General features: G+C 49.8%; 1 pseudogene; it reads right to left on the minus strand.

The window, feature by feature from the left end:
* Positions 1-7,243: 7,243 nt before the first annotated feature.
* Positions 7,244-9,287, minus strand: part of LOC114005327 (retinitis pigmentosa 9 protein pseudogene) — a 9,609-nt pseudogene continuing 7,565 nt past the window's right edge.

A 9,287-nucleotide genomic window follows, 5' to 3' on the forward strand; every position in this document is an offset into this window, starting at 1 on the left:
GGGCACGTGCGCTCGCCAGACAGAGACATAGAGACAGAAAGCAAGAAATCACCCCCCAGGGGGGATGGTCACGGCACAATCCCTTCTCCTCCATTCTCCTCTCGGGATCTTGGGCACGCAGGCACATGCACCCGGCGTGAGTTTTTAAGCCACCGGGTCCGGGATGCGAACCGCGGTCGATTACATGGGAGTCCAGCGACATAGCCATTACGCTAACTGCTGATCCCCATAGCCACTTTTCATTTGGGGTTTCATGTTCCTTCGCCCCACAGGTTGGGGCACATGGCACCGGAACAGAGACCTGAGTACCGGAGAACTACAAAGAGCCAGTGGAAGTAAGAAAAGAGAATGACGTTTGGAGCTCATGTACTGGAGAGAGAAACTAGTGAAGTAAAATAGTAAGAGCAAAACAAGAACTCCTGAATCTGGATGGAACTAAGAGAGCGAAGTCTGGGATTCATGGAGAGGAGAGAGAAGCTAGTGGAAGTAAAATAAAGACAGTTATAAAAACATAACAAAAACAATCAAACAAAAGCACCCTCCTGACTCTGGACCAAACTAAGAGAATAAAGTCCAGAGCTCGTGGAATGGAGAGAGAAGTAGTGGAAGTAAAATAAGAACAATTAAAAACAAACAAAAACTCCTGAGTCCAGAGAAAACTGAGAATAAAATCCAGAGCTCATGGAATGGAGGGAGAAGTAGTGGAAGTAAAGTAAAAGTAAAAAAGAACTCCTGAGTCAAGACAAAACTAAGAGAGTAAAGTAAGGAACTAATAGTATAAAATAAAAAATTAGTAGAGTAAAATAAGAAGTAAATTCAGAGTTGGGCACAAAACAGGAGACAATTCTCTAAAGAAAGAAATAATGTATGTTAAAAGTTAGGAGTAGAGGGACCAGCAGTTGGTGTAATGGCTATGTTGCTGAACCCCCATGTAGTTGACTGTGGTTCAAGTCCTGGGCCCGGTAGCTTAAACTCACACCGGGCGTGTGTGCGTACATGCCCAAGATCCTGTGAGGAGAATGGAGGAGAATGGATTACAGTGTGGCCATCCCCCCGGGGGGTAGTTTCTCACCCTATAGAAAAAACCTCTCCAAAAAAAAAAAAAAAGGTTAGGAGTAGAAAAGTCATAGGGTAAATAAGAGTAAAAGAAAATAGCTAAGAAATTTAGAAAGCCAAGAAAAAAATTAAAGGAGTCAATTTGAAGTCGGGTGTAACAGAAAAATTCTCCAAAACAAACAAAAAAATATATCTTTGAATGTTGTTTGTAAAAGCGCTAAGAGCAGCAGAAGAAACAAACTAATAGAGTTAAGCAAGAGAAAAATAGGTAAAAAATAATAAAGAGAAAAGCAATTATATACTCAAATTAGAAAAGAAAAGGGGGGAGATGCAGAGAGCGGCCAATAAGTAGATATAATTATTGTTGGGTAAGAGAGATTGAAGAGAGCTGAGTGTTAGCCAGAGAAGGCGAGGAGGACTTGATTAGAACCACAGGATGCAAGCTGCTCCACAGCTGCTGTCAGTAATAGAAAGCAACCGACTTTACCTTCCCTAGAAAAGAATGAGCACAAAACAGCTAGGGCCGTGGCAATTTCCATCAGAGACGCCCAGTCCACCCAACCCCTGCTTTACTCTGTGCTCTCTCAGTCCACTGCCCACTTCCCCTCGGGGCACACAGACTCTGCCTCCAGGCCGAGGCAAACAGTCCCCACCATAGACAAATGGGACTATATCAGGCTGAGAACCTTCTACACAGAAAAGAAACAATAAGTAGAGTGAGAAGACAACCCTCAGAGTGGGAGAATATATTTGCAAACTATACCTCAGATAAGGAATGATAACCAGAATATACAGGGAACTCAAGCGGTTTACCACCCTCCCCCCCCACACACACACAATCAATCTAATTAAAAGATGGGAAAATGAGCTGAACGGGCACTTCTCCAAAGAAGACATATGAACGGCCAAAAAGCATACGAAAACACGCTCAACATCTCTTATCATAAGAGAAATGCAAATCAAAACCACAATGAAACACTCTTTAACCACAGTCAGAATGGCTGAAATTAAAATAAATAAATAATGATAAGTGCTGGTGAGGTTGTGAGAAGGGAACTCTCCTACACTGTGGTGGGATTGCAAATTAGTACAACCACTTCGGTGAGAAGGGAACTCTCCTACATTGTGGTGGGATTGCAAATTAGTACAACCACTTTGGAGAAAGATACAGAGATTCCTCAGAAACCTTTAAAATAGACCTACCATACGGCCCAGTAATTCCACTCTTAGGTATTTACCCAAAGGATAAAACACTAGCAGTTGGAAAAACACTTGCACATCCATGTTTATTGCAGCATTATTTACAATTGCTAGGACATGGAATCAACCCAAATGTCCAAAAGTAGATGACTGGATTGAAGTATTTATGGCATATGTACTCTATGGAATACTCCTCAGCCATAAAAAACAATGAGACCCTGACATTTGATACAAAGTGGACGATTATGGAAGACTTTCTGCACTCTAGGGCAGAAACTATAGAGTGGAATTTCTAAAAGTCTGATTGACCGGAACCCTGGACTGGAATCTTCTGCTGAGAATGTTGCCGCACGTGAACCTGCTTCCTTTGCAGATGTCTGTTACCACTTTTAATGACTGTCACAACAGGGTGGACGAGCATGAAACCAGCAAAGGGAGGAGTTTCATTTTAGTCCTCGTGTCACTGTCTGCTGAGTGTATTGTAAAATATGTAAGTCCAGTTCACAATACAATGGAGATTTGTCTGTGGGGAATCAGAGATACAGTAATATCGATTGAACTGTTGAAATAATTCTACAAAGGCTAAATGCTGACGTTGCTGTCACATTCTTCTAACAAGGGAGGAGTCCCGTTGGTGAGAGTTGGACAATGCTGTTGACAATACTGTTAAACAGCTGGGTGCAGAGCTGAAAGCCTCTGGAAATACTCAAGATATGGAACTGGTCTAATTTTAGGGAATTGATACTTTGTTTCACTTTAGAGAGGAAAAAAGAGGTCCTACCTTGTGCCCAGACTTCAGGGTGCTCCAGTTTATCCACACTGACAGTGTTTGTGCTAGTACTCTGCAGTAGCTGTTCTAGCTCCTCTCGTGGCTAATAACAGAAAATACTGGCATCTGAGTAATTTAGAGAGTAGACGTTTTCTCAGCTCATATTTTGGAGGTTCCAGGTCTGGGGCCACTTCCGGTGAGTCTTCCTGATGGCGAGGTCCTGAGGCCAGGCAGGGCATCACATTGTGAGAACAGAGTCACGTATGTCTGTGTTGTCAGGGTCAAGTGTGTCCGTGTTGTCAGGGTCATGTGCATCCGTGTTGTCAGGGTCACGTGCGTCCGTGTATCTGTGTTGTCAGGGTCACATGTGTCCGTGTTGTCAGGGTCACATGCATCCGTGTTGTCAGGGTCACGTGCATCTGTGTTGTCAGTGTCACGTGCGTCCGTGTTGTCAGTGTCACGTGTGTCCGTGTTGTCAGTGTTATGTGCGTCTGTGTTGTCAGTGTTATGTGCATCTGTGCTGTCAGGGTCACGTGTGTCTGTGTGGTCAGTGTCGTTCCCTCTCCTTAAAAACCGACCAGGAGTCAATCATGGGGCCCCACCCCTAATTACCTTAATCCCAATCTCCCAAAGTCCCACCTTTCAACACCATGGTCTAATTAATTTTCACCCTCTTATCCTGTCACAATGAAATTCTAATACATGAATTTTGAGATTTAAACCATAACAGTAGCAGTCTTTAAACGGAGGTTCTTATATTTCTGGGGGGATGTAGACAATTTTCTAAGGGGTACACAGGCATATAAAGTTTTTTTTTTTTAAGAGGATTTTGCTATAGGGTGCGTGCACTCGCCAGACAGACAGAGAGACAGAAAGAGAGAAATTACCCCCCAGGGGGGATGGCCACGCCGCAGTCCCTTCTCCTCCATTCTCCTCTCAGGATCTTGGGCACGCACACACACGTGCCCGGCGTGAGTTTTAAGCCACCAGGTCCAGGATGCAAACCGCGGTTGACTATGTGGGAGTCCAGCGACATAGCCATTACGCTAACTGCTGGTCCCAATTATTATTATTATTTTTTGTTCTGGGGCACATGCACTCACCAGAGAGAGAGAGGGGGAAAATAAGAAAGCAAGTCGTCAGGTCTGGGACTTGAATCACAGGCAGCCATGTGGAAGTTTAATGCCTTAACCACCATGCCACCTGCTGGCCCTTCCCCAGTGAGACACTCGAAACATGAAGGGAAGGAGGTGTAAGTGCCTCACATTAGACAATCACAATCCTAGAAGTCTGTCCTACATGGTAACTTTTTCCCAAAGAACCCTACATCTAGGAACTAGAAGTTTCTCTGACTCCACATTGGCTCCTCATTTGCATCTGGGTTAGATAACATTTAGACGATCCAATCACACCACTGTGTAGCACCATTTTCACATGCATGCATGCCCCTCTACAGAACCACATGTGTGTATGCACACACAGACCCAGGTCTGGAACCTGGCTTTTTCTCGTTAAATCACTGGTGAAAAATATAGTAGATGCAAGAAGTTTTTGGGTGCTTGTGTTGGAGATAAGGGCGCCTTTCTCAGGGCCTGGGTGATCTTCTGTTTACTCCCAGGCTCCTGGCTTGGCTCTCCAGGCCCTTACGCATAAGCAGGGGGATCCAAATCCAGACAAGAGCCTGGAGCTCAGGCTCGCCATCCTTGGAAGAGATCTGACAGTGGGCACTGACAGTCCTAGAAAGCCTGTGGCGATCATCTTGCAGTTCTCCATCCTGACTGCTCCTCAGACTGACCACCCAGCCTCTGGGCTTTCCTCAGCCTCCTGCCACATCTCCCCTGACTCCAGCAGCTACAGGGACACGCGTACATGTGCTGGCCCCAGGCAGTGACTTCTGGGCCACATCCTCTGTTACCAGGCTGAGATCTGCCTGCCTGGTGGCCTCACCCCTATCCCTGCAGTTCATCTGTGAGTCACGCTCTGGCCCCAGGTAAGAGTGGCAGGATAGGTGTACCTTACCTACTTGGAGTAGAAACTCCCAAGTCAAGTCAAAGAGGCCAAGGAGCTCACCCACTTTCTGCTCAAGGTTGTCATGCACGTTTATCCCAAGTGCACTCAACTACCCAGAGCACCAAGGAAGAGCAGGCTAGGAGTTATGTCCGCCATAATTTTAAGGAGGTAGAAAGATGGTTTTGAGAAGGGGAGAGGGATGCTCAGGCAGGCCCTTGTGCTGTATGTGGATGGCTGTGTGTGTCTCTGCTTCTGTCCAGGTCACCAAAAGCCGTCTACGTCTCTGGTTTCAGGCCCACAGGCTTGGTGTTCATAAGCTTATGTTTTGGATTTAGGCTTTCCCTCCTATAGCCAGGTGATCTGTGACAGGTAGAAATTGAGAATCCAGCCTTCCTGAGTTACCTCATCCGAGGAGGGAAATGGGTCTCAGAGAAAAGGCAGGGCCCAGTTGTAAGGAACCTGAATCTTGTAAACACGTGGAGGCTCCTTTTAAGACTGTTGGGGTCAAATTGCAGTGGGACAGGCAATAGGACACTGCTCTGCAATGATGGAGTCATAAGGAAGACCAGGGGTTCAAATCCCTGGTCAGCCTGAAATATGCCAGTGATGCTGGCTGGAAGGCTCACAGGGTAACGAGATCCTGTGAGGATGCCTCTCCCCTCTCTGGAGCAAATTTTAAAAAAAGATTGTTGGGGTGCACTCCCAGGCGTGCTCACTGTGTGTGATATTCCCTAGATTCATGTTCTCTACATCCGGGGATTTTGTTGCCATTCTATATTGTCGATTTCCATAAAAGTGAATAAGTGTGCATAATCATATGTGCTGAATTATCATGCCTATTTATGAGCACAAATACACCTTTACACATCCGACAAGTGGGGAAATGTCCCACGCATTCGTGTGTGGTCCCCTGCATTTCAAATGTATCCCTTCCACCGCTGGCACTGGGGCTGGCAAGGCCCTTTAGAGTACCATGTCAGAAGGGGTGGTACAGGGGACAGTCATTTCTGGGAGAGAGAGAGAGATCCAGGGAGAAATTTCAGAGCTACTGAGGAGGCTTAACCAGGTGGAGGAAGGACACTTAGTTCCCAATAGAGTTGGGAGAATGAGACCCAGACACCCACCTCCACCACACAGGTCAGTTTCAAAGCGGGTGCAGAGGAGAGGCCCTGGGTGGGGAGGCCTGGTCTGGAGGGCTGGGGTGGGGAGGTTATGTGACCTTCTGGTCTGGCAAAGGTAGAGACAGACCAGGCGTAAATGGCAGCTCAGAGGAGGGGAAAGTGGGATGAAAATGTGAGGCCCAGATGGTGGTGCCTGAGAGAAAAGGCTGACGCCGGACACCAGGGTGGACACTAAGGCCACCCCAGGGTGAAGGGTGCAGTCATGTCCAAACATGGCGTGAACAAAAGAAAGAGACATACCAGGCAGAGTGTTCTGGGATCTGGTTCTCTCAAACAGCCCTCCAGATCGGGACAGGCTGGGTACTTAAGTCTCCCACAAGTAAAAGGGGTTAAAGGAGGGGCAGACCCTTCTTACCTCCTCTCAGCCAGGGCAGGGAGAGGGGTCAGGGACGAGTCCCATTCTCACTGCTCTCCCCACCTCACTCCAGGACCCCACGGAGGAACGAGAGAAGAGTCTAGAGGTCTGGACTCCTTCCTCACTACCGCAGGTGTCCCAGGAGAGTCACCGTCCCGAATCTCCCGAATCTTACCTGCAACAGCGTCTCGTGCGCATTCTTCCAGGTATTTGTGGAGATGCCAGACGCGCTCTTCCTATAGAAGGCGTCCCAGGACTTGCACCATGACTCCTGCCCTTGGGCCTGGGGTTTCGAGCCTCAGTGTCTGCCTCTGCCCAGGTTTCCAGGCCGAGGACAGGCATTTCACCGCAGGCGGCGGGAGGCACGGCTGGGCACCTGGAGGGTGGCACCGCGGGATCCGCCTCCGCCCGGGCCGGGGCGCCCTCCAGCCCCGCCCACCTCGGGCGCTGAGGCTGTGACTGGTCTGGCTGGACGTCAGTCAGGACTCGGCGCAGCGGGGGCGGGAAGAACGCAGCCGGCCGGCTTGTGCTATAATAAACCCGTGCGAGTTATTCCCGGGGTTCTCCTGAGTGAAGCAGCTCATCTACCCTTAGGGCGTCCCCGCGGTGGCCTGCGCCCTGCGCCCAGGCACCGCCCTCTCGCACTGGGTGAAATGCAGAGCCGGCCCCGAGGTTCTGTCGGGGGATCTGCGACCCTCTGCTTCGCTCACTCCCACTCACCGCTCCCCTGTGGCATCCACCCATCCTCACCCCAGGACTCCTGGTCCCGGGGCGCTGCGTGGTCCTGCGCCAAGGCTCCACCTCTCCAGGACTCTGGGCCTGGCTTCTAAACTTGCCCCCGAGCGGTTGCTGCGCGGCGAAGGATTCAGCGGCGGGAGGAAAGGAGGGCCGGGCGGAGGCGGTGGAGGAGAGCGAGGCTGGAAGAGCTAGAGAGGAGGGGGGAAAGTGAGCTGAGGGCGACGGAAGCAGCAGTGCGTGCGTGCGTGTGTGTGTGTGTGTGTGTGTGTGTGTGTAGGGCACACAGCACGCCTTTCCCTCGGCAGTCACACTGCTGTTGATCCAATCCCATTGGCTTCTCACCGCCATTCGCCGCTCCCCGGAGCACCGCGGAGAAAGGGGGTGGCATTACCGGATCCTGTAGATACAACATCACAAAAGGACTTAGAATACAAACCCACGCCAGCTGACTTGGTAAATGCAACTCCCGACGATCCCCAGAACCTTCCCCGCTTCAGATAGAAGTGGGGTCGTCTGTCCTGGAACAGAATAACCAGAAGCCACAGGTCCGGTGCATGCGGGACTCCACCGCGCTCCGTGCGCCCTAAAGGCTGCTGCTTTAAAAAAAATAATAATAAATGGTGAGCTTTAATTATCCTCGACCACAGAGAAGAGTGAAGCTTGAAATATATGGGAACTGAGTCTCCACACTGTGAGTGCAAAAGCTACAGAAGGGCCTGGAGGAGCATTCTGGAGGTCCCCCTCCTCCTGCCACCGTGAATAGGTACTGCAGAGCAGCCGCACACTGCTGTGATCCGCAAGGACGAGGCACCGAGAGCTTTCCTGCCGGAAACCAGACACCAGAGCGAGCACCTGGGAAGGGACGAGTTTCTCCCTCGTGAGACGCGTGTTTAATACAAGTAGGTGAGAATCGCAGCGGTGACGCCAGCTCTCACAGTTTCTTGGCCTGTTACTCTCCAGCTGCGTCCTCCTCTGTTCTTTGGCCACAGTTGGACTTTGAAGACGATCATGTTCAATAAATGAAGTCCTTGTCACTCTGAGTCTAAACTCTCATTTGACTTTGAAGATTTGTGCTCTCCCCTTTTTCTTTCCTTTTCTCCTTTTGTTTCCTTTTTTTTTTTTTGAGAGATTTTCACTGTAGGGCGCGTGCGCTCGCCAGACAGACAGAGAGAGACAGAGAGACAGAAAGCGAGAAATCACCCCCCAGGGGGGATGGTCACGCCGCAATCCCTTCTCCTCCATTCTCCTCTCGGGATCTTGGGCACGCACGCACACGTGTCCGGCGTGAGTTTTAAGCCACCGGGTCTGGGACACGAACCACGGTCCACTACGTGGGAGTCCAGCGACATAGCCATTACGCTAACTGCTGGTTCCCCTTTTGTTTCCTTTTTAAAAAAAAATAATTAATTTTATTTGCTAGAGGGCACCAGCGCTTGTCAGGGAGAGACAGAGCGAGGAGGAGGGAAAGTGAAGCTTGCCCCAGGTCTGGGACTTGGACTGCGGTCGGCCTTGTGAAAGTCCAACGCCTTAACCACTACGCCACCTGCTGGTCCCCTTCTCTCCTTTTCTCCTTTTTCTTGTGTTCGTCTTTACGTTGTTAGGAACTGGAGCTGCTCTCATCTTCACCTGGGTGGAACCCTCCAGTACTGTTTCAATTGCTGTGTCATTCCATCCTTCCCGTGTTTTTTATTCTCTGGTATAATGTCGTACATGGGGTCTTCATGCGCCCTGCATAACTGCGACTTCTTTCCCCGGCGGCGGCCACCACCTTTCGTTGGTGCAAGAGCCAGAAATTCCCTCGCAGGTTCATTACCTGGCGCATCTGGTATGCGGTCTGCTGGCTTCGTCTCGTCTCGTCTCCCTTGATAAGCCCAGAAAGCCGTTTTTCATAAAAGGACTCCAGGTGCTTGAGCTGCTGCAGCTGCTGCGCGTCCCGACTGCCCCGCTTCCGCTGGTGCCCCGGCCGCTGCTCCTGCTC

This window comes from Tupaia chinensis, unplaced genomic scaffold (genome assembly GCF_000334495.1).
Source record: "Tupaia chinensis unplaced genomic scaffold, TupChi_1.0 Scaffold143645_1, whole genome shotgun sequence".
Taxonomy (NCBI): domain Eukaryota; kingdom Metazoa; phylum Chordata; class Mammalia; order Scandentia; family Tupaiidae; genus Tupaia; species Tupaia belangeri.